This window comes from Pleurodeles waltl, chromosome 3_1 (assembly GCF_031143425.1).
Source record: "Pleurodeles waltl isolate 20211129_DDA chromosome 3_1, aPleWal1.hap1.20221129, whole genome shotgun sequence".
NCBI lineage: Eukaryota > Metazoa > Chordata > Amphibia > Caudata > Salamandridae > Pleurodeles > Pleurodeles waltl.
The window spans coordinates 134,942,902-134,964,723 of record NC_090440.1 but is presented as its reverse complement, the minus strand read 5'-3'; positions in this window follow the sequence as shown (position 1 = coordinate 134,964,723).

The window sequence follows — 21,822 nt, the reverse complement described above, 5'->3', positions numbered from 1 at the left end:
AGGAAAGATATGACTGTCCTTCTCTCTCCCCATTATTGGTGAAAAATCAGGCTGCCTAGAGCCACACACACACACACACCTTTGCACCACTGTTTGAATGGGTCTATGTCATGTCTAGCATATGTTTTGTACTTGAAGGATACCCTTCCAGTACAAAATGGTATGCCTAGACAAACTTTAAAACTTTGCCTAAATGGTTGTGTAGAATACATTAAAGGCACACTTGCAAATTCAGAAATGTTTGTAGAAATAAAAGCATTTATCCTTTTTACACCTGCCTCAAAACAGTGTTATTTTTTGGTAAAAACAAAACTGGCTACCATTGTTAGTAAATAGGATTTTGTGTCAAAAGCTATGTGTGGTTGCATGGAAATGCCCATGTACTACCCATAGAACTCCCCCGTGACCCAAAGTAATGGTTTTGCATTGCTATTAGGCAACTTTCCAGGGCAAAATATATTCATCACTAGAAAGTAAATTCAAAATAAACAATTTGTGCCAGTTTGTGTCACTTTTGTGATGCAAACCTGGCAAAAACGTTAAAAAATCTACCTCAAAGAGAATTTAGTTTTTTATTAAGTGGGTAATCTTAGCAAGAGGACAGTCTTGCCTCCATTACTAATTTTATATACTGGGTACTCAGAAGGTTTCCCAGTGAGATTTGTGGAAAAACACTCCAGCAGGTGTTAAGAGTACATTTCTTGTTTGTTATATCTCAATTAAAGCATGAACTTGCCCCATTTCTATGCTTCCCATAAGGGGGAGCTGAAGCCCGGGATTTGCCCAGGAACACATGATGTGACCAGGGGGAAAACCCTGATCACCACCCCTCCTCATTCCCCTGCTGACAAATGAACCACAATGATACTTGACTCTTGAATTGCTTATCAGTCAAGATTTATATATATGTTACATTTGATAAAATCACAAAGATGGAATGGGAGACTGTGGTGACAGTGTTTGATATCAAACAGCAAAGGTCCTGTCTCAAAAAAAATACGATTTGTAAGTGAAACTCATGTGGATGTGAAACAGGTGAGAACTAAATGGACAGGAAGATGGAGAAGCATTAGAGTAGATGGACTGGGAAAAACTTTGTTTAGTCTGCTGCAGTGCCACTGTGCCTATGTATCATACATTTGTGTAGCACGAAGGCATATTCAGCAATTTCTAATATGTTTACTCATGAAACAAAATTGAGAATTTATAGTGGTGGAAGTTTCTAGATCATTTACATTCAGTGAATGGGTACTCCTATCTATATGAGAGTTGAAAAATTAAATTCAGCATAACATGAAAAAATGAAGCTATAATTACGTGACATTGGGCACCAGAAAGAAGATATGTACCCTTGTAATTTGATTTTGTTCATCTACAATGGCACAGGTGACCTAAAACAATGTAATGGAATACTATTGAGAAGAATTCACAATGAGTAAGAAGCGTTTGTTCACCTGTTATTTTTTAATTTGTTGGTTTTCCTCTGACTCACACATATTCTAAGCAATTACTCAACCTTTTTGCTGAGTGTTTCAAAGCCACTAAGTGGTCGTGAGTCCATCTGAGTAGCATATAATTAACACAAAAATGAGAGCACTGGACTGAGGGTCTCATCATGAGTTTGGCAGTCTGTCAACCACCATGCCAGATGCGGGGGTCAGGGGCAGGGGAGGCTTGGGAAGTGGATGGTAGGTGCTGGGGGCTGGGTGGGGGCCTCTTGGGTTTGAAACTGGGGCTGGAGGGAAAAGGGGAAAAATCAAATTCAAACAAAAAAACACAGGGAGGGTCATCAGGAGGGGGTAGGGATTTGGAGGTCGAGGGAGTGGTTGTCTGTTGTGTTGGTGTGGAAGTCAGGGGTACATGCTTCTTGGAGATATGCTTGTGTTTGGTGGATGTCTGTTGGGTGGGAGAGTGTGGGTGTTTGTGTGTCTTGGGGGTCTGGGAGGTGGAGTTGCTGGGGGATGGAGTGGTGGATGTGTGTGTGTATGTTGGGGTGACTGCAGGTTTGGTGGTTATGGTGAATGTCTGTGTGTCTGTTGTTGTGGTATCTATGGGTGTGGTGCTTGTGGTGGAAGTCTAGGGGTCTGCTGGGATGGTGTCTGCGGGTATGATGGTGTATGATGGGTATGGTGGGTGTATCAGTGAGTATTGGTGTGATGCTTGTGGGTATGCTGGATGTTTTGTGTGTGTGATGTTGCTTGTGGGGGGGGTGTCTAGGAAAAGTGTGACTGCTGTGTCTGTGGGTGGCTGTTTGCTTGCATGCTAGTGTGTGCTCCTCTTGTGTGTTGATGTTGATGCACACAGATCTGTCTGTGTGCTTTGGGTAGGAAGGGGAAGGGGGAATTTGAACTGGGAAGAGGGAGGTGGAGGGGTGAGGAAGGTGAGGGGGTGACTGGCTGCTGTCAGTGAGGAGGCTAGAGCCTGAAAAGATCTCTGTAGGCTAGCCAATGCGCCATGAATGCATTTGTCTGCTGTAACTGAGTTGCCAATCCCTGGATGGCATTCACAATGGCTGACTGACCCACAGAGATGGTTCTCAGGAGGTCAGTAACCTCCTCAATCAGGGCAGCAGAGGTAACATAGGCTGGGGTGGAGGTGCCTTTGGTAAAGGAGACGCCCATCTGTGGGGCCCCTGCAATCAAGCTAGAACTTTCCTATTTGTCAGTACTTCCCAAGTGTGACACATACAAGCCAAATAAGTACAGGGCCATGAAGACAGACATACATTTCCCAGTCTGTGGACCAACCCATCACCCTGCTCAGGCCCTACAAAGACTAAGCAAGCATACTGATGTCATGTGGAACATGCTCTAGCAACCTGACTAGGATGTGAGCCACTATGAGACACAACACACCACTGTGGCTTCTAAATGGACCAACACATTCACACTCTGTGAGAATGACTCTCTGCATACAGTCCCTACAAACTCAAATATCACACATGGGTAACAATGAAGGGACTGGCATGGTGGGTACAGAAAGTGTCTACCCTGTCCATGTGTGGACATGTGGCCTAACAAATTCAGACACATACCACTTGAAGGGGCATGGTTCTGTGTTATGTACTTGTACCACAGAACACACTTTTGGACGTATGTGTCCATGCTACATAGATGGCCTCCAATAAACAAAGGCATGCATTGTACAGTTTCTGCTATGTGACCAAGCTACTAAGTCACATATCCTGGCCTCTCAGGAATCAACACACTGTCTGCACCGTGGGAATGTCATTTATGCATTAAGCCTGCACAGGACAAGTATGACCTGTGTGAAGGTGACAACAGGGCTGTGGGAGTGAGGGCCCTGTCATGAGTCAAGACACACATTGACAATGATGCTAAGTGCACATGTGGAATATGAGGCATTCTGGGCAGGAGTTTACACCAGAGCCTCATATTGTCCACATGACAGGATCTTCTGGAGTACAGGGAATGGGCACAGTGCCACAGTTGTATAGCCACGGTGACTTCACCCCAGTCTAGACTAGGACCCATACTGGGAGATTCATGTGACAGGCCCTGGTCCCTGCATGCTAAGCATACAGAACCTACGTGATACTACATTCCCATCACTTCCATGCATGGCAGTACATCATGTAGCCAACAGCAAATTGGCATGTGGTTTGTGAGGCAAGCTGAAGGACAGGGAAAGTCAAGCTGCCTTCCAAACAACAGTCGAGCAAAGGCAGATGTGTGAAGACATCTCTGTAGCAACATACACATTGCTCACATCACACACAACTGACTCATACAACATGCATACTCAGCTCATGTTGTCATGCACATACATGTTGTCTGGCATATACAGCAATCAGGAGGAAAGAGAGGTCAGTGGATGGCAGTAATGTCTCCTCACTTAGTTATGTGCACACAACACAAGGAGGACCTATGAACCCCAAAATCCCACACAGCACAATGTGAATGAACTCAACGTATGGCACTGGCCACCAATACCTGCACAGTGACCCTCCCATTGATGCCACATAGACTGCACCTACAGGCACATGAGTAGTTAATGTGCCACACATGGCCACATTCTAGCCTGTGAGTAGGAAAAGGATGGTGAAGTACAGAGAGAGAGAAAACTGTTCACATGAGCTACTTACCTGCTCCTCTGGTGCACCATAGAGCTGTTCATACAGGGGTAGGACCTCGTCCACTAGCCTCTCCAGCTTCTCTGGAGGGAAGGCAGAGGCCCTATCACCTGCTGGACGTAGCATGATTATTCCCAGAGGTGGTAATCAGCAGCTTGATAGAGGAGGTCTTGCTGACAGCAGTGTTAGGAGTCAGGTGAGTGGTTCTGCAGAACAAGGCAGTCACGTTGGCTACGTACACTGTCATCACCAGTGGTGGACTCAGTCATTGGCCCGTGACCACCGCTGAAAACAACTTTAGCCCATGACTGTGTCCGCCACGGTTGCAACTGCCTTCCGCCATGACAACTTCCGTCGGCAGTTGTGGGCAGTTCCTAATGTCCAGTGGAGTAGGTCAGGCAGCCACCGTTTTAGAGGCTCGAAATGCTGTATTGGGCTTCAAAAATTGCTTCACCCCTCCGAAAATGTTTTTTTGAGCACACAAACATGCTTATCCTGTCTTGTCCTGTAGGACATCATTGTAATATGTTGCACAGCACAGGTGGCATTTTACAGAGCGGCACAGTCCTTCCCCGTCAAAGGTCATTTCTGCAGCCACATTTCAAGCGGCATTTGTGAATCACATATTTAAGTTTGGTCCAGATACATGTTGTGGACACATGTGGCAAACCTTGGGGGTCACATGTGACTCGTGTTATTGGCAGCTGCGATGTGTACTGGTTGCCATGTCTTACCCTTCATTGACATGCATCATGTATGTAGCTGGGGACACAATTATTAATGTTAGAACTAATTTCTTGTCAAATATAGGTACCCGGGGAGAGAGAGGATGCGTCAACCACCTGTCTACCATCCACTGCCCCACCTTCAGACCATGAAGGAATGCCATCTGATCATGTACTACCACCTGAATAGGCAAACAATAGTGGACTTATGTCATCAGTTGAAGACAGAACTGATGTCAGCAATTAGTTATCCAACCACCGTCCACCCATTATACAAGGCATGTCAGTATTGTACTTCCTAGCTACAGGGCCCTTCCAACATACAGGATGATGAAAACAATAGAAGGGGTGTCTATTCTGTAGAGTTTAATTTTAATGCGCTCTGTCTTGCTGGCTCTTGCTGTGAAAATGCGAAGGATTGTGGTGTGTGAAGGTGTGTGTTTTATACTGTCCTTTGCAGGTGTGTCCAGTATGGCAATGTGTGCCAGCTGTGTTGTTTTTAAATCCATCCAATGTGCCGTTGAGTATTACTTTGGTGATGTGAACCGCTGTGGTTCGGTCCGCCATTAACTGCCCGCCATGGGTGCCCGGCACTGTGACTGTGGGCTTGTAATATGGTCAGTGGTTGGTCGCAGTGCTGTTGATGCTATAGGCCAGACAACTTATTTCCGGGCCTGCCAGTCTGCCTTTTTGGTTGGCAGTTAGCAGTCCTACCTGTGTACCGCATGATGTGGTGGCCTGAAAGACCACCACAATGACGGTCTTTTTGGGACCACCAAAATGGCAGTCTGGTGGTCTGACTACCAAACTCGTAATGAGGCCCTGAGTATCAAAAAATCACATTGCTAACACTTCTGTGAAGAAATATTCTGCACACCTCATTTGAGTTCATTTTAGTATTTGTAGCAGTAATACTGTTTTCAATTTCTGCATTCATCTGATTAGTGAGGCAATGATCTATTCTTCTGATTAGTAAGGCAATGATCCTTGTTGGAGTCGTGGTATACAGACCTGGTATGCTAATTTAAAACACACCTTTAGCTCACAATATTTACTTCTAATGAAACATTCATGTAGTCAGTAACAGCCCCCTGTCCTTGTGTCTCATAGATTATCCTGGATTGCATATTTCCAATTGCCAGAGGCATGTCAATGTCTGTGTGACTTAGCCTTCCATCAATCAGACAAGAATCTCCCAGGCCAAGAACTTCACTACCAGCTCTCAAAAAATATTGTTTCTTCCATTCACAAAGGGGAAGGGGTCCGGTGGGGACCCCTTGCATTTGCGAATGGGTTACCGCCAATTTAAACTGGTGGTAACTGTGATTGTTTTGCGACCACAATTGCTGTCACAAAACAATCATGTATGCCACTATGACTCTCAATTATGAAAGGATGCCCTTGGAACGCCTCTTTCTAATTGTGAGTTGCAACCCCTATTTTTTTAATTGGCATTTGCATGCCAGCTCGCATAATAAGGGTGGTACATTGGAAAAGGCCATTTGTGGTCTCAAAAGGCACAATTTGCCTTTTGCGACTGCAAAATCGCATCATATATTGGATCCAAAGTATTTAGCTGCAGGTTTGTGCATGCACAACATGTCCACAGTCTAGAACATCCTCTCTCTACTCATTTAACTTAAACATACATTCTAAATGTTAGGACTCAAGCAATGGTTAGAAAATACCATGCTTAGCTTCATGGCCTACCATCCAAACCGTTCCTCCATGTGCACAGTTATAACCTGCCATCTCCCTCTGGCTTGTGTTTTGTGCACTTCCGCAGAATGCTGGAATCCTGTTAGGGTTTAGGATTCAATAAAGGACGAGGTTCAGGAGATGCAAGGGAAAAGGTTGGGTCGTCCTTTGAGGAGGTCTGTTGGTGGTTGTCTATTAACCGGAATTCTGAAATAAACTCACACTTACCTTACTTATGATTGAGTTTCCTGTGCAACACGAGTCAATAGAGAACTGTCATCTTTGCCAGTGAAACATGTAAAACATGTGCCCATTACTTGACAAAAATATGACTGCTACGACAGTACTATTCATTTCTTCCACATCAGTGATCAGTCATTAAAAAGGCAATTCCTCCTAGTATCCATGATGCCACCCTGCAGAGTAATATACATGTGAACAGTATCATGTATCACCCTTAGAGAGTCCAGTTTAGGAGGAAAAAGTTGCTAAGGGCAGAAAAAGCTCTGACAAATTGGGTAATTTATGTTTGGATTCGATAGTTCATATTCGGATTCAAGTGCAAGTCACTAAATACATCCTGAAACAGGACTGAGAAAGATCCTAGCATGAGCTTTTCCAGAACAGTGAATCCTACTAAAGAAAAAGAGAACCAAAGATCAGGGACAAAAGTGTAACTGGGTGGGTGATCAACATCATGAAAAATCAGGCAACAAATGTGGTGTGATTCATTCTTCTCTAGCACAAGTTTCCTTATATTTGATGTAGACAGGAAATAATATCACAGGAAATGATGCTGCTCCACTTTAAATTGGACAATTCTGGCAGCAAGCACTTGAGACTGATTATTTCATCATTCCAATATGTAGGATCAATCTGAGTACGATATAATATGTTTTAGATTAAGTACTGAAATCTGGCATTTATTGTAATCCACAAAGAAATTTAGGCCCTCATTACAACCCTGGCGGACTGGAGTATTTTGGAGAAAAGTACTGCCAACAGGCTGGCGGTACTCCTCCCCAAAATATGGCATTGGCGGTTTGGCTCAAGCCAAACCGCCAATGTACCACTCTGTCCTGCAGGGCGGTAACAGCTGCCGGGCTGGAAACTTCAGTCTCCAGCCAGGCGGCTGTCACTGTCCCACCCGCTGGATTATGACCCCGCCTACCGCCATGGTTTTCGTGGCTTTCTTACCACCACGAAAACCATGGAGGAAGGCACTATCAGTGACAGGGATTTCCTTTCCTGTCACTGATAGGGGTCTCCCCCACCCCCTCTCCCTCCCCAGAGTCCTCCCCACCCTCCCACTCCAGACCCCCCATGACAGACATGCACATTCACGCACCATCATACACACGCATACACACACTCATACTCACATTCACCCACACATGCATACATCCATTCACACACACATCCACACACACTTACATATATACAAGCACCCACGCATTCACACAACATACATGCACACTTACAACCATGCATGCAAACATGCGTTCCACACACCACACACCCGCATGCACACACACAAACAAAAGTACTGCCAACAGGCTGGAGGGACTCCTCCCCAAAATATGGCATTGGCGGTTTGGCTCAAGCCAAACCGCCAATGTACCACTCTGTCCTGCAGGGCGGTAACAGCCGCCGGGCTGGAAACTTCAGTCTCCAGCGAGGCGGCTGTCACTGTCCCACCCGCTGGATTATGACCCCGCCTACCTCCATGGTTTTCGTGGCTTTCTTACCACCACGAAAACCATGGAGGAAGGCACTATCAGTGACAGGGATTTCCTTTCCTGTCACTGATAGGGGTCTCCCCCACCCCCTCTCCCTCCCCAGAGTCCTCCCCACCCTCCCACTCCAGACCCCCCATGACAGACATGCACATTCACGCACCATCATACACACGCATACACACACTCATACTCACATTCACCCACACTGCATACATCCATTCACACACACATCCACACACACTTACATATATACAAGCACCCACGCATTCACACAACATACATGCACACTTACAACCATGCATGCAAACATGCGTTCCACACACCACACACCCGCATGCACACACACAAACAAAAGTACTGCCAACAGTCTGGAGGGACTCCTCCCCAAAATATGGCATTGGCGGTTTGGCTCAAGCCAAACTGTCAATGCATCACTCCGTCCTGCAGGGCGGTAATAGCCGCCGGGCTGGAAACTTCAGTCTCCAGCCAGGCGGCTGTCACTGTCCCACCCGCTGGATTATGACCCCGCCTACTGCCATGGTTTTTGTGGCTTTCTTACCACCACGAAAACCATGGAGGAAGGCACTATCAGTGACAGGGATTTCCTTTCCTGCCACTGATAGGGGATTCCCCCGCCCCCTCTCCCTCCCCAGAGTCCTCCCCACCCTCCCACTCCAGACCCCCCATGACAGACATGCACATTCACGCACCATCATACACACGCATACACACACTCATACTCACATTCACCCACACATGCATACGTCCATTCACACACACATCCACACACACTTACATACATACAAGCACCCACGCATTCACACAACATACATGCACACTTACAACCATGCATGCAAACATGCGTTCCACACGCCACACACCGGCATGCACACACACACACAAACATACACCCACACCCCCCCACACACACACAACACCCCCCCACCCTCTGTCGGATCACTCGACTTACCTGATTGCGGGGGTCCTCCGGTAGGAGACAGGATGGGGTGCTGCTGCCAGCAGCAGCGTCCGCCAGCAGAACACCACTATATGTTATGATATGCTCTGTGGTGGTCTACTGGCATGGCGCTGCTGCTGGCAGCAGTGCCACCTTACCACCATCCACTGCCATCTGCCTCCATCCAGTGCCATGGCCGCAGCTGGAATTCCGCCATCCTTCTGGCGGAATTCCAGCTAGGGTCATAATATGGCGGACACATGCCTGCATTTCACTAACCAAAATCCTACCCCTACTAATTCTGGAAAATATCAATACTCTGTAGGTGGTGCAGAACTGTACAACTAACTTGATTGGCTGAAATGTTCCTGTAACATCATACCTGGAGGACTATCACATTTGCCTTACTCCAGTGATAGTCCCAAGCTTTCGTTGAGGTGAAGGTAGTAGAAGTTTATTCTGATATCTGGTGAATTGGCCGTCTGTGATTTTGAGAATGAAATGAGTAATATACTCTTCTCTACTGCAGCTTTGGTTTTTAAGTGGGTACAAATCATGCTTTGATATGGCAATGCATGTACCTTCTGCTATCCAGGATGGAACACTGTCAGGTGGCCAGCTTTAAATTAATTATAAATTATTTGGAACATGGAGACATTTTCTTGACTCATGAAACCATAAGCCAATATCTTGTCCTAGTTAGTAGTGACTTTCAGGATTTCCTTTGTTCAGGAATCACATAACTAGATCCATACTAATAGTCTTCCCCTCAAAACAAATACAAATAAAATAAAACTGAGTTCATGCTAGTGGTACCAGAATTAAATTATTCATGCACTTGGAGTTATGTTTGACAAGTTAAAGATGAAGGAGCGGGCTATTGCTTTGACAAAGTTTAGGAATATTACATCCTTAGGTTTGTGGGGATAACCTGTACCTATTGGATGCATGGGGCTGAGTGGCTCAGGTGACAACATTGAGGAAGGGAAGAGAAGCCTAAGAATTCTACTGGGTGGCAGCAGGTTATGGACAGTATGGGTTTGCCAGACAACTGGAAGATATGGATCGTTAATACTCTTATTGATCAGATATGTACAATAGTTTTTTTGTAGACTGGACCACATTCTGGTATCAAGGGTAGATAGTTGATATTATAATGTATGTATGTATGTATGTATGTATGTATGTATGTGCCATTTCTATAGCTTAAACATGGCCAAAAAGCAGCAGAGTGCTGGACTGTGTAAAATATAAGCATAAAGTGAAGGAACAATAGGAGAGGTAACTGCACTATGTATTGTGAAAGCATTAATATGTAATGTTCTTTAACCGCTTCTGTGCCTTGGACGAGGTGACCTCGTCCAAGGCTACAGTTCCCGTGTGCCTTGGACGAGGTCACCTCGTCCAAGGCACGGGAACTTGGGGGAGCGCTAGCGCCGCCCCCTGTGCACCCCCCTCACTCCCCCAAGGCGGGGATGGAAGGGGAAGACCTTCCCCTTCAACCCCCGAACCCCCCCCGGCAATCTGATGACGTCAGCGCGCGCACAGCGCGCCGACGTCATCAAGTGTTGCCGGGATGCGCTGGAAGCCATTTGCTTCCAGCGCGTCGAGGGGAAAGGAACTCTACAGGTGAGTCCTTTCCTTTTTTGGGGTTTTGGGGGGGGGAACAGACACGGGGGTAAGAAAAGGGTTTTTCCTTTCCCCCTGTGCCTGTTTTCACTAGATTCCTGCTCCACGATCGCAGGCCCTGCAGGAATCTCCACTAGCCACCAGGGATTTTTCCAGGTCTGTTTCTTTTGGGGGCGACCCCTTGGGCAAGGGTCGCCCCCCTAGGGGGCTATTTCTTTTAGTATTTCGCCCCCCTGCGGGCAGATCGATGATTTTTTGGCGGATCTGCCCCTGGGGGGGGGGGGGTGGCGAAATCCACTAGACACAAGGGATTTGGTTTTTATTGTATTTTATGGGGGCGACCCCTTGGGCAAGGGTCGCCCCACCCGGGGGTCCATTTTATTTAGTGTTTCGCCCCCCCCCTCGGGGGCAGAGCGCTGATTTTTCGGCCGATCTGCCCCCGGGGGGGGGCGAAATCCACTAGACACCAGGGATTTCTTTGTAAATCAATGTTTCTTTTGGGGACGACCCCTTGGGCAAGGGTCGCCCCCCTGGGGGGCTATTTATTTTAGTATTTCGCCCCCCCCCTGGGGGCAGATCGCCGATTTTTTGGCCGATCTGCCTCCAAGGGGGGGGGGGGGGGACGAAATCCACTAGACACCAGGTATTTTGTTTTTATTGTTTATTTTGGGGGCAACCCCTTGGGCAAGGGTCGCTCCCCTGGGGGGGTATTTTTTTTTTCTGTTTCGGCCCCCCCGAGGGCAGACCAGCCATTTTTTGGGACGATCTGGCCCCCGGGGGGGGTGGAAGCACACTAGGCGCCAGGGATTGTGTGGTGTCTGTGTGTGGTGTGTGTTTGGGGGAACCCCTTGGGCAACGGTCACCCCCCCAAAGTGGGGAAAGTTCGTATTGGCCATCTCTGCCCCCTTTGGGGGCAGATGGGCCTATTTTTGTAGGCCCATTTGCCCCAAGGAGGGCAGAAACCACCAATACGCCAGGGATTTTTTTTTCCCCTTTTTTTTGTTTTGTGCTGGGGGTGCCCCCTTTGTGAAGGGTCGCCCCCTAAAGGGGGCACAGAGGTGTTGCCCATTTCTGCCCCCCTTGGGGGCAGATTGGCCAATTTCTTTACGCCCATCTGCCCCCGAGGGGGGCAGGATCCACTTAGGTACCAGGAACAACTTCTAAGTTCTTGGTGGTGGGGTGTTTGTCAACTGGCGAAGTATTTGTATTTGTGATTATAACAATTTATTTCTTCTTTTTCTTCTAGTTCAACGCTTTTGCTTCCTTTGCTGTGGATCCTTGCGGTTTTGGCAGTAGTTGTCCTGCGGTTTGCATAGTTGCATGTTTTAGGTAAGTGAAAGCAATTTACTCCAAAGGAGTATTGTTGACATGCATGAATGACATGTTTGTAGGTGGTGTACTAAATGCAGTATTGTGTGTTTGAAATTGTCCTTAGATTTGAGCACAATGATATTTGTGTTGTCATATGTCTAATTTGCTTTTTTCTTTTTTCTTTTTAGTGGGATATCATTGGTGATTGCTGTGTCTGTGCAGAGTAGTTGCTTGGTGAGTAGCTTTTTCAGGCAAGTGAGTGGTACAGTTTTTTTAGTACATAACTCTTTGTGATAAAGCTACACTATGTTTATTACTTATTTTAGTGCTAGTTGTTGTTGGCAATCCATTTGTTGTTAGTGAGGATCATGGCTAGCCGCAGAGTGACCGCTCAGCAGGTTGTTCGCATGCTCTTTGAGTCGTCTTCAGACTATGATTACAACACTGACTCTGCATCTGAGGCAGAGGAGGAAGCAGGAGATTCTGGAAGTGAGTTTTCTGTCCGAGAGTATTCTTCTGATGAGGAAGCTACTCTCAGTGCAGATGAAGGGCCTGTGTTAGAGGAGGACATTGATGTGCCAAGAGTGCAGCAGCCTGGGGCTGAAGGGTTTCCCATTAGAAGTCCTGACACCTGGATTGCCCCAAACATGGAGCAGCCACAGTTACCTGCATTTACTGGTCTCCCAGGGTGTAGAGTTAATACGGAAAACTTTTTGCCTGTCCATTTCTTTCACTTGTTTATGGACGATGTATTTTTGGAAGAGATTGTGGAGCAGACAAATGTGTATGCAGAGCAATATTTGCGGGACAACGCTGCCAGACTTAAGCCTCAGTCTAGAACTACTCAGTGGATTCCCACATATCTGGAAGAGATGAAAACGTTTTTAGGTTTGTCTTTTTTGATGGGGTTGATCAGGAAGCCGTCACTGGCTTCTTATTGGTCTACTAGTCCCTTGATGGCAATGGCTATATTTCCTGCAACTATGACACGTAATCGGTATTTGCTTCTTCTTCGTATGCTGCATTTTGTAGACAATGCTTTAGCCTTGCCACGAGATCACCCTGATTGCGACCGTCTTTTTAAGATTAGGCCTGTCCTTGATCATTTTGTGGATCGGTTTTCAGATGTCTATGTTTCAGGCAAAGAGATAAGTGTGGACGAGTCTTTGGTCCTTTTCAAGGGGCGTTTAGTTTATAAGCAGTACATTCCTAGTAAGAGCGCACGGTATGGGATTAAATTGTATCTGCTGTCAGAAAGCAGTACAGGATATGTGTATAATTTCCGGGTCTACACTGGTAGGGATTCCAGTATTGACCCTCCTGGTTGTCCAGCCACTTTTGGAGTTAGCGAAAAAATTGTGTTGGAACTTGCGAGACGGCTGTTTAACAAAGGTCATCATTTGTACGTAGATACTTTGTACACTGGAGTGCAGTTGTTCAAGGAGTTGTTTAGAGTGGACACTGTTGCTTGTGGCACAATCCGTTCTAACCGGAAAGGCTATCCAAGGGAGCTTGTCTTTAAAAAACTTGAGAGGGGACAGTGCAGTGCCTTGTGGAATAATGAGCAGCTAGCTATGAAATTTTCAGACAGGAGGGATGTGTACATGCTATCTACCATCCATGATGAGAGTACTTCCCCTGTGACTGTTTGGGGTCAGGTTGCGGAAGTGAGCAAACCTGCGTGCATTTTGGACTACAATAGGCACATGGGTGGTGTTGATAGAGTAGATCAGAGGTTGGACCCTTATACTGCTCTTCGTAAGTCTTACGTGTGGTATAAAAAGTTGGCCCTACATTTATTTCATTTGGTAACTTTTAATGCCTTTATTGTATACAAGGATTGTTCACCTGAGTCAAGGATGACATTTGTTAAATTTCAGGAGTCGGTGATAGAAAGCCTTATTGTGGTGGAACCGGCAAGAGTTCCTAGAGTAGAAGTGGTGGAGGATGTGGCAAGATCGGCACTTTCCAGATCACATTCCTCCCACTCCCAAAAAAGACTTGCCCACAAAGAAATGTAGAGTATGTGCCCGGAGATTAATCTGGAGGGAGAGCCGGATGTACTGCCCCAAATGCCCTTCAAAGTCTGGGCTGTGTGTGCCCAGCTGTTATAGAAGTTACCACACAAAGAAAAACTTCTGGAAAATACCGTGAGCGTAAGCTGTCTGTTTTATATTTTCATATCTTTCATGGTTAGCATCTCTGTCATGTATTTAGTTAGAGCTTTTGTGTTTGTAGTTTTGTGCTTATTTTATAATTAGTTAGTGGTTTCTTTGTTGTTTATAAACAAAAAAAAAGCGATGGCGGTGTGCGTGGGGTGGCGCTTGGCTGGTGGTGTGCGTGGGGTGGTGCTTGGCTGGCGGTGTGCGTGGGGTGGGGCTTGGAAGGCGGTGTGCGAGGGGTGGCGCCTGGCTGGTGGTGTGCGTGGGGTGGCGCTTGGCTGGCGGTGTGCGTGGGGTGGGGCTTGGAAGACGGTGTGCTTGGGGTGGGGCTTGGCTGGCGGTATGCGTGGGGTGGCGCTTGGCTGGCGGTGTGTGTGTGGGGGGGCTTGGAAGGCGGTGTGCTTGGGGTGGGGCTTGGCTGGCGGTGTGCTTGGGGTGTGGCTTGGCCAGCCAAACGCCAGTCCACACTCCCATCAGCTGGTGTGATTCTTGTATCAGGCATGTGGGCGTATGTAAGTGATGGGCCCTTGAGTGGCGCGGTCTGTTGATGTGAGTGTTGTAATGTGCTGGGCCCGTGGCTGGCGGTGTGAATCGTCTTGTGCGTGTCATGTATGAAACGTGTGTGAATGGACTGTAAAGCGGTTGGTGCCTTGTAGCGGCTTTACAGCTCACGAGCTGTGAGTCATTGGTTCAGTTTTTTGCCTTTCAGTTATTAACAGTGCATTTCATTTTTGTGAAATCTCTCGTTAATAAAATTTGATCCACTGAACCATCACTCACCCTTGTGCCAAATCCAACCAGTATGTGTGGTAAAAATGATAAAACCTGCTCCGCTGTAATCAGGCGTCGCAGCACACCTGTGACACGCTAGGTGCCTCGGGTGGGACCCCGATGATGAAGCATGCCACCAACTTGGTTGGTGGGTGAGGGGTCTTTTTCACTTAACCTAAGTGTGTTTTTTTTAACAATTTTAGTGTTTGGCACATCACGGACGTATGTGGACACATCAAAATTATATATTACAAAACTACCTGTGTTTGGGGGGAGCGGGCACCTATGTTTTTGGTCCTGGGTGCGGCCTTCATCTAGGGAAACCTACCAAACCCAGACATTTTTTAAAACTAGACACCCCAAGGAGTCCAGGGAGGTGTGGCTTGCGTGGCTCCCCCAACATTTTCTTACCTAGACTCCTCTGTAAACCTCAAAATTTGCTTTAAAAGGCATATTTTCCTGACTTTTCTTAGTAGGATCACCGCTCCAGCACAAAATTCCTACTCCCCAGTTTTCCCCTCAGTCTCCCAAGTAAAATAACACCTCACTTATGTGGGTCCCCAAAGCAGAGTCAGTCTAAAGATGTATAAAAGAATATGTCCTTATCAACTTGCTGTGCTATCCCCTCTATCTCTTCAAGTTTTGGGCCTTATTCTGTTGCAGGCACCTGGCCCACCCACACAAGTGAGGTATCATTTTTATCGGGAGACTTGGGGGAACGCTGGGTGGAAGGAAATTTGTGGCTCCTCTCAGATTCCAGAACTTTCTGTCACCGAAATGAGAGGAAAAGGTGTTTTTTTAGCCAGTTTTTGAGGTTTGCAAAGGAATCTGGGTAACAGAACCTGGTCAGAGCCCCACAAGTCACCCCATCTTGGATTCCCCTAGGTCTCTAGTTTTAAAAAATGCACAGGTTTGGTAGGTTTCCCTTGGTGCCGGCTGAGCTAGAGGCCAAAATCCACAGGTAGGCACTGTTTTCTATGAAAAAATGTGATGTGTCCACGTTGTGTTTTGGGCCATTTCCTGTTGCGGACGCTAGGCCTACCCACACAAGTGAGGTATCATTTTTATCGGGAGACTTGGGAGAACACTGGGTGGAAGGACATTTGTGCCTCCTCTCAGATTCCAGAACTTTCTGCCACAGAAATGTAAGGAACATGTGTGTTTTTAGCCAAATTGTGAGGTTTGCAAAGGATTCTGGGTAACAGAACCTGGTCAGAGCCCCACAAGTCACCCCATCTTCGATTCCCCATGGTCTCTAGTTTTAAAAAATTCACAGGTTTGGTAGGTTTCCCTAGGTGCCGGCTGAGCTAGAGGCCAAAATCTACAGGTAGGCACTTTGCAAAAAACAGCTCTGTTTTCTGTCAAAAAATGGGATGTGTCCACGTTGCGCTTTGGGGCATTTCCTGTCGCGGGCGCTAGGGCTACCCACACAAGTGAGGTATCATTTTTATCGGGAGACTTGGGGGAACGCTGGGTGGAAGGAAATTTGTGGCTCCTCTCAAATTCCAGAACTTTCTGTCACCATAATGTGTGGAAAATGTGTTTTTTTAGCCAAATTTTGAGGTTTGCAAAGGATTCTGGGTAACAGAACCTGGTCAGAGCCCCACAAGTCACCCCATCTTGGATTCCCCTAGGTCTCTAGTTTTCAAAAATGCACAGGTTTGGTAGGTTTCCCTAGGTGCCGGCTGAGCTAGAGGCCAAAATCTACAGGTAGGCACTTTGCAAAAAACAGCTCTGTTTTCTGTAAAAAAATGGGATGTGTCCACGTTGCGCTTTGGGGCATTTCCTGTCGCGGGCGCTAGGCCTACCCACACAAGTGAGGTATCATTTTTATCGGGAGACTTGGGGGAACGCAGGTTGGAAGGAAATTTGTGCCTCATCCCAGATTCCAGAACTTTCTGCCACAGAAATGTAAGGAACATGTGTTTTTTAGCCAAACTTTGAGGTTTGCATAGGATTCTGGGTAACAGAACCTGGTCAGAGCCCCACAAGTCACCCCATCTTGGATTCCCCTAGGTCTCTAGTTTTCAAAAAGGCACAGGTTTGGTAGGTTTCCCTAGGTGCCGGCTGAGCTAGAGGCCAAAATCTACAGGTAGGCACTTTGCAAAAAACAGCTCTGTTTTCTGTCAAAAAATGGGATGTGTCCACGTTGCGCTTTAGGGCATTTCCTGTTGCGGGCGCTAGGCCTACCCACACAAGTGAGGTATCATTTTTATCTGGAGACTTGGGGGAACGCTGGTTGGAAGGTAATTTGTGCCTCATCTCAGATTCCAGAACTTTCTGCCACAGAAATGTAAGGAACATGTGTTTTTTTTGCCAAATTTTGAGGTTTGCAAAGGATTCTGGGTAACAGAACCTGGTCAGAGCCCCACAAGTCACCCCATCTTGGATTCCCCTAGGTCTCTAGTTTTCAAAAAAGCACAGGATGGTAGGTTTCTCTAGGTGCCGGCTGAGCTAGAGGCCAAAATCTACAGGTAGGCACTTTGCAAAAAACACCTCTGTTTTCTTTAAAAAAATGGGATGTGTCCACATTGCGTTTTGGGGCATTTCCTGTCGCGGGCGCTAGGCCTACCCACACAAGTGAGGTATCATTTTTATCAGGAGACTTGGGGGAACGCTGGGTGGAAGGAAATTTGTGACTCCTCTCAGATTCCAGAACTTTCTGTCACCATAATGTGAGGAAAATGTGTTTTTTTAGCCAAATTATGAGGTTTGCAAAGGATTCTGGGTAACAGAACCTGGTCAGAGCCCCACAAGTCACCCCATCTTGGATTCCCCTAGGTCTCTACTTTTCAAAAATGCACAGGTTTGGTAGGTATCCCTAGGTGCCGGCTGAGCTAGAGGCCAAAATCTACAGGTAGGCACTTTGCAAAAAACACCTCTGTTTTTTTCAAAAAATGGGATGTGTCCATGTTGCGCTTTGGGGCATTTCCTGTTGCGGGCGCTAGGCCTACCCACACAAGTGAGGTATCATTTTTATCGGGAGACTTGGGGGAACGCTGGATGGAAGGAAATTTGTGGCTCCTCTCAGATTCCAGAACATTCTGTCACCATAATGTGAGGAAAATGTGTTTTTTTAGCTACATTTTGAGGTTTGCAAAGGATTATGGGTAACAGAACCTGGTCAGAGCCCCACAAGTCACCCCATCTTGGATTCCCCTAGGTCTCTAGTTTTCAAAAAGGCACAGGTTTGGTAGGTTTCCCTAGGTGCCGGCTGAGCTAGAGGACAAAATCTACAGGTAGGCACTTTGCAATAAAACAACTCTGTTTTCTGTCAAAAAATGGGATGTGTCCACGTTGCGCTTTGGGGCATTTCCTGTCGCGGGCGCTAGGCCTACCCACACAAGTGAGGTATCATTTTTATCGGGAGACTTGGGGGAACGCTGGGTGGAAGGAAATTTGTGGCTCCTTTCAGATTCCAGAACTTTCTGTCACCATAAAGTAAGGAAAATGTGTTTTTTTAGCCACATTTTGAGGTTTGCAAAGGATTCTGGGTAACAGAACCTGGTCAGAGCCCCACAAGTCACCCCATCTTGGATTCCCCTAGGTCTCTAGTTTTCAAAAAGGCACAGGTTTGGTAGGTTTCCCTAGGTGCCGGCTGAGCTAGAGGCCAATATCTACAGGTAGGCACTTTGCAAAAAACAGCTCTGTTTTCTGTCAAAAAATGGGATGTGTCCACATTGCGCTTTGGGGCATTTCCTGTCGCGGGCGCTAGGCCTACCCACACAAGTGAGGTATCATTTTTATCGGGAGACTTGGGGGAACGCAGGTTGGAAGGAAATTTGTGCCTCATCCCAGATTCCAGAACTTTCTGCCACAGAAACGTAAGGAACATGTGTTTTTTAGCCAAACTTTGAGGTTTGCAAAGGATTCTGGGTAACAGAACCTGGTCAGAGCCCCACAAGTCACCCCATCTTGGATTCCCCTAGGTCTCTAGTTTTCAAAAAGGCACAGGTTTGGTAGGTTTCCCTAGGTGCCGGCTGAGCTAGAGGCCAAAATCTACAGGTAGGCACTTTGCAAAAAACAGCTCTGTTTTCTGTCAAAAAAAGGGATGTGTCCACGTTGCGCTTTAGGGCACTTCCTGTTGCGGGCGCTAGGCCTACCCACACAAGTGAGGTATCATTTTTATCTGGAGACTTGGGGGAACGCTGGTTGGATGGTAATTTGTGCCTCATCTCAGATTCCAGAACTTTCTGCCACAGAAATGTAAGGAACATGTGTTTTTTAGCCAAATTTTGAGCTTTGCAAAGGATTCTGGGTAACAGAACCTGGTCAGAGCCCCACAAGTCACCCCATCTTGGATTCCCCTAGGTCTCTAGTTTTCAAAAAAGCACAGGATGGTAGGTTTCTCTAGGTGCCGGCTGAGCTAGAGGCCAAAATCTACAGGTAGGCACTTTGCAAAAAACACCTCTGTTTTCTTTAAAAAAATGGGATGTGTCCACATTGCGCTTTGGGGCATTTCCTGTCGCGGGCGCTAGGCCTACCCACACAAGTGAGGTATCATTTTTATCAGGAGACTTGGGGGAACGCTGGGTGGAAGGAAATTTGTGACTCCTCTCAGATTCCAGAACTTTCTGTCACCATAATGTGAGGAAAATGTGTTTTTTTAGCCAAATTATGAGGTTTGCAAAGGATTCTGGGTAACAGAACCTGGTCAGAGCCCCACAAGTCACCCCATCTTGGATTCCCCTAGGTCTCTACTTTTAAAAAATGCACAGGTTTGGTAGGTATCCCTAGGTGCCGGCTGAGCTAGAGGCCAAAATCTACAGGTAGGCACTTTGCAAAAAACACCTCTGTTTTTTTCAAAAAATGGGATGTGTCCATGTTGCGCTTTGGGGCATTTCCTGTTGCGGGCGCTAGGCCTACCCACACAAGTGAGGTATCATTTTTATCGGGAGACTTGGGGGAACGCTGGATGGAAGGAAATTTGTGGCTCCTCTCAGATTCCAGAACTTTCTGTCACCATAATGTGAGGAAAATGTGTTTTTTTAGCCACATTTTGAGGTTTGCAAAGGATTATGGGTAACAGAACCTGGTCAGAGCCCCACAAGTCACCCCATCTTGGATTCCCCTAGGTCTCTAGTTTTCAAAAAGGCACAGGTTTGGTAGGTTTCCCTAGGTGCCGGCTGAGCTAGAGGACAAAATCTACAGGTAGGCACTTTGCAATAAAACAACTCTGTTTTCTGTCAAAAAATGGGATGTGTCCACGTTGCGCTTTGGGGCATTTCCTGTCGCGGGCGCTAGGCCTACCCACACAAGTGAGGTATCATTTTTATCGGGAGACTTGGGGGAACGCTGGTTGGAAGGAAATTTGTGCCTCATCTCAGATTCCAGAACTTTCTGCCACAGAAATGTAAGGAACATGTGTTTTTTAGCCAAATTTTGAGGTTTGCAAAGGATTCTGGGTAACAGAACCTGGTCAGAGCCCCACAAGTCACCCCATCTTGGATTCCCCTAGGTCTGTAGTTTTCAAGAAAGCACAGGTTTGGTAGGTTTCTCTAGGTGCCGGCTGAGCTAGAGGCCAAAATCTACAGGTAGGCACTTTGCAAAAAACACCTCTGTTTTCTTTAAAAAAATGGGATGTGTCCACATTGCGCTTTGGGGTATTTCCTGTCGCGGGCGCTAGGCCTACCCACACAAGTGAGGTATCATTTTTATCGGGAGACTTGGGGGAACGCTGGGTGGAAGGAAATTTGTGCCTCCTCTCAGATTCCAGAACTTTCTGCCACAGAAATGTGAGGAACATGTGTTTTTTTTAGCCAAATTTTGAGGTTTACAAAGGATTCTGGGTAACAGAACCTGGTCAGAGCCCCACAAGTCACCCCATCGTGGATTCCCCTAGGTCTCTAGTTTAAAAAAATGCACAGGTTATGTAGGTTTCCCTAGGTGACGGCTGAGCTAGAGGCCAAAATCCACAGGTAGGCACTTTGCAAAAAACACCTCAGTTTTCTTTCAAAAAATGGGATGTGTCCATGTTGCGCTTTGGGGCATTTCTTGTTGCAGGCGCTAGGCCTACCCACACTAGTGAGGTATCATTTTTATCGGGAGACTTGGGGGAATGCTGGATGGAAGGAAATTTGTGCCTCCTCTCAGATTCCAGAACTTTCTGCCACAGAAATGTGAGGAAAATGTGTTTTTTTAGCCAAATTTTGAGGTTTGCAAAGGATTCTAGGTAACAGAACCTGGTCAGAGCCCCACAAGTCACCCCATCTTGGATTCCCCTAGGTCTCTAGTTTTCAAAAAGGCACAGGTTTGGTACGTTTCCCTAGGTGCCGGCTGAGCTAGAGGCCAAAATCTACAGGTAGGCACTTTGCAAAAAACAGCTCTGTTTTCTGTCAAAAAATGGGATGTGTCCACGTTGCGCTTTGGGGCATTTCCTGTCGCGGGCGCTAGGCCTACCCACACAAGTGAGGTATCATTTTTATCGGGAGACTTGGGGGAACGCTGGTTGGAAGGTAATTTGTGCCTCATCTCAGATTCCAGAACTTTCTTCCACAGAAATGTAAGGAACATGTGTTTTTTTAGCCAAATTTTGAGGTTTGCAAAGGACTCTGGGTAACAGAACCTGGTCAGAGCCCCACAAGTGACCCCATCTTGGATTCCCCTAGGTCTCTAGTTTTCAAAAAAGCACAGGTTTGGTAGGTTTCCCTAGGTGCCGGCTGAGCTAGAGGCCAAAATCTACAGTTAGGCACTTTGCAAAAAACACCTCTGTTTTCTTTCAAAAAATGGGATGTGT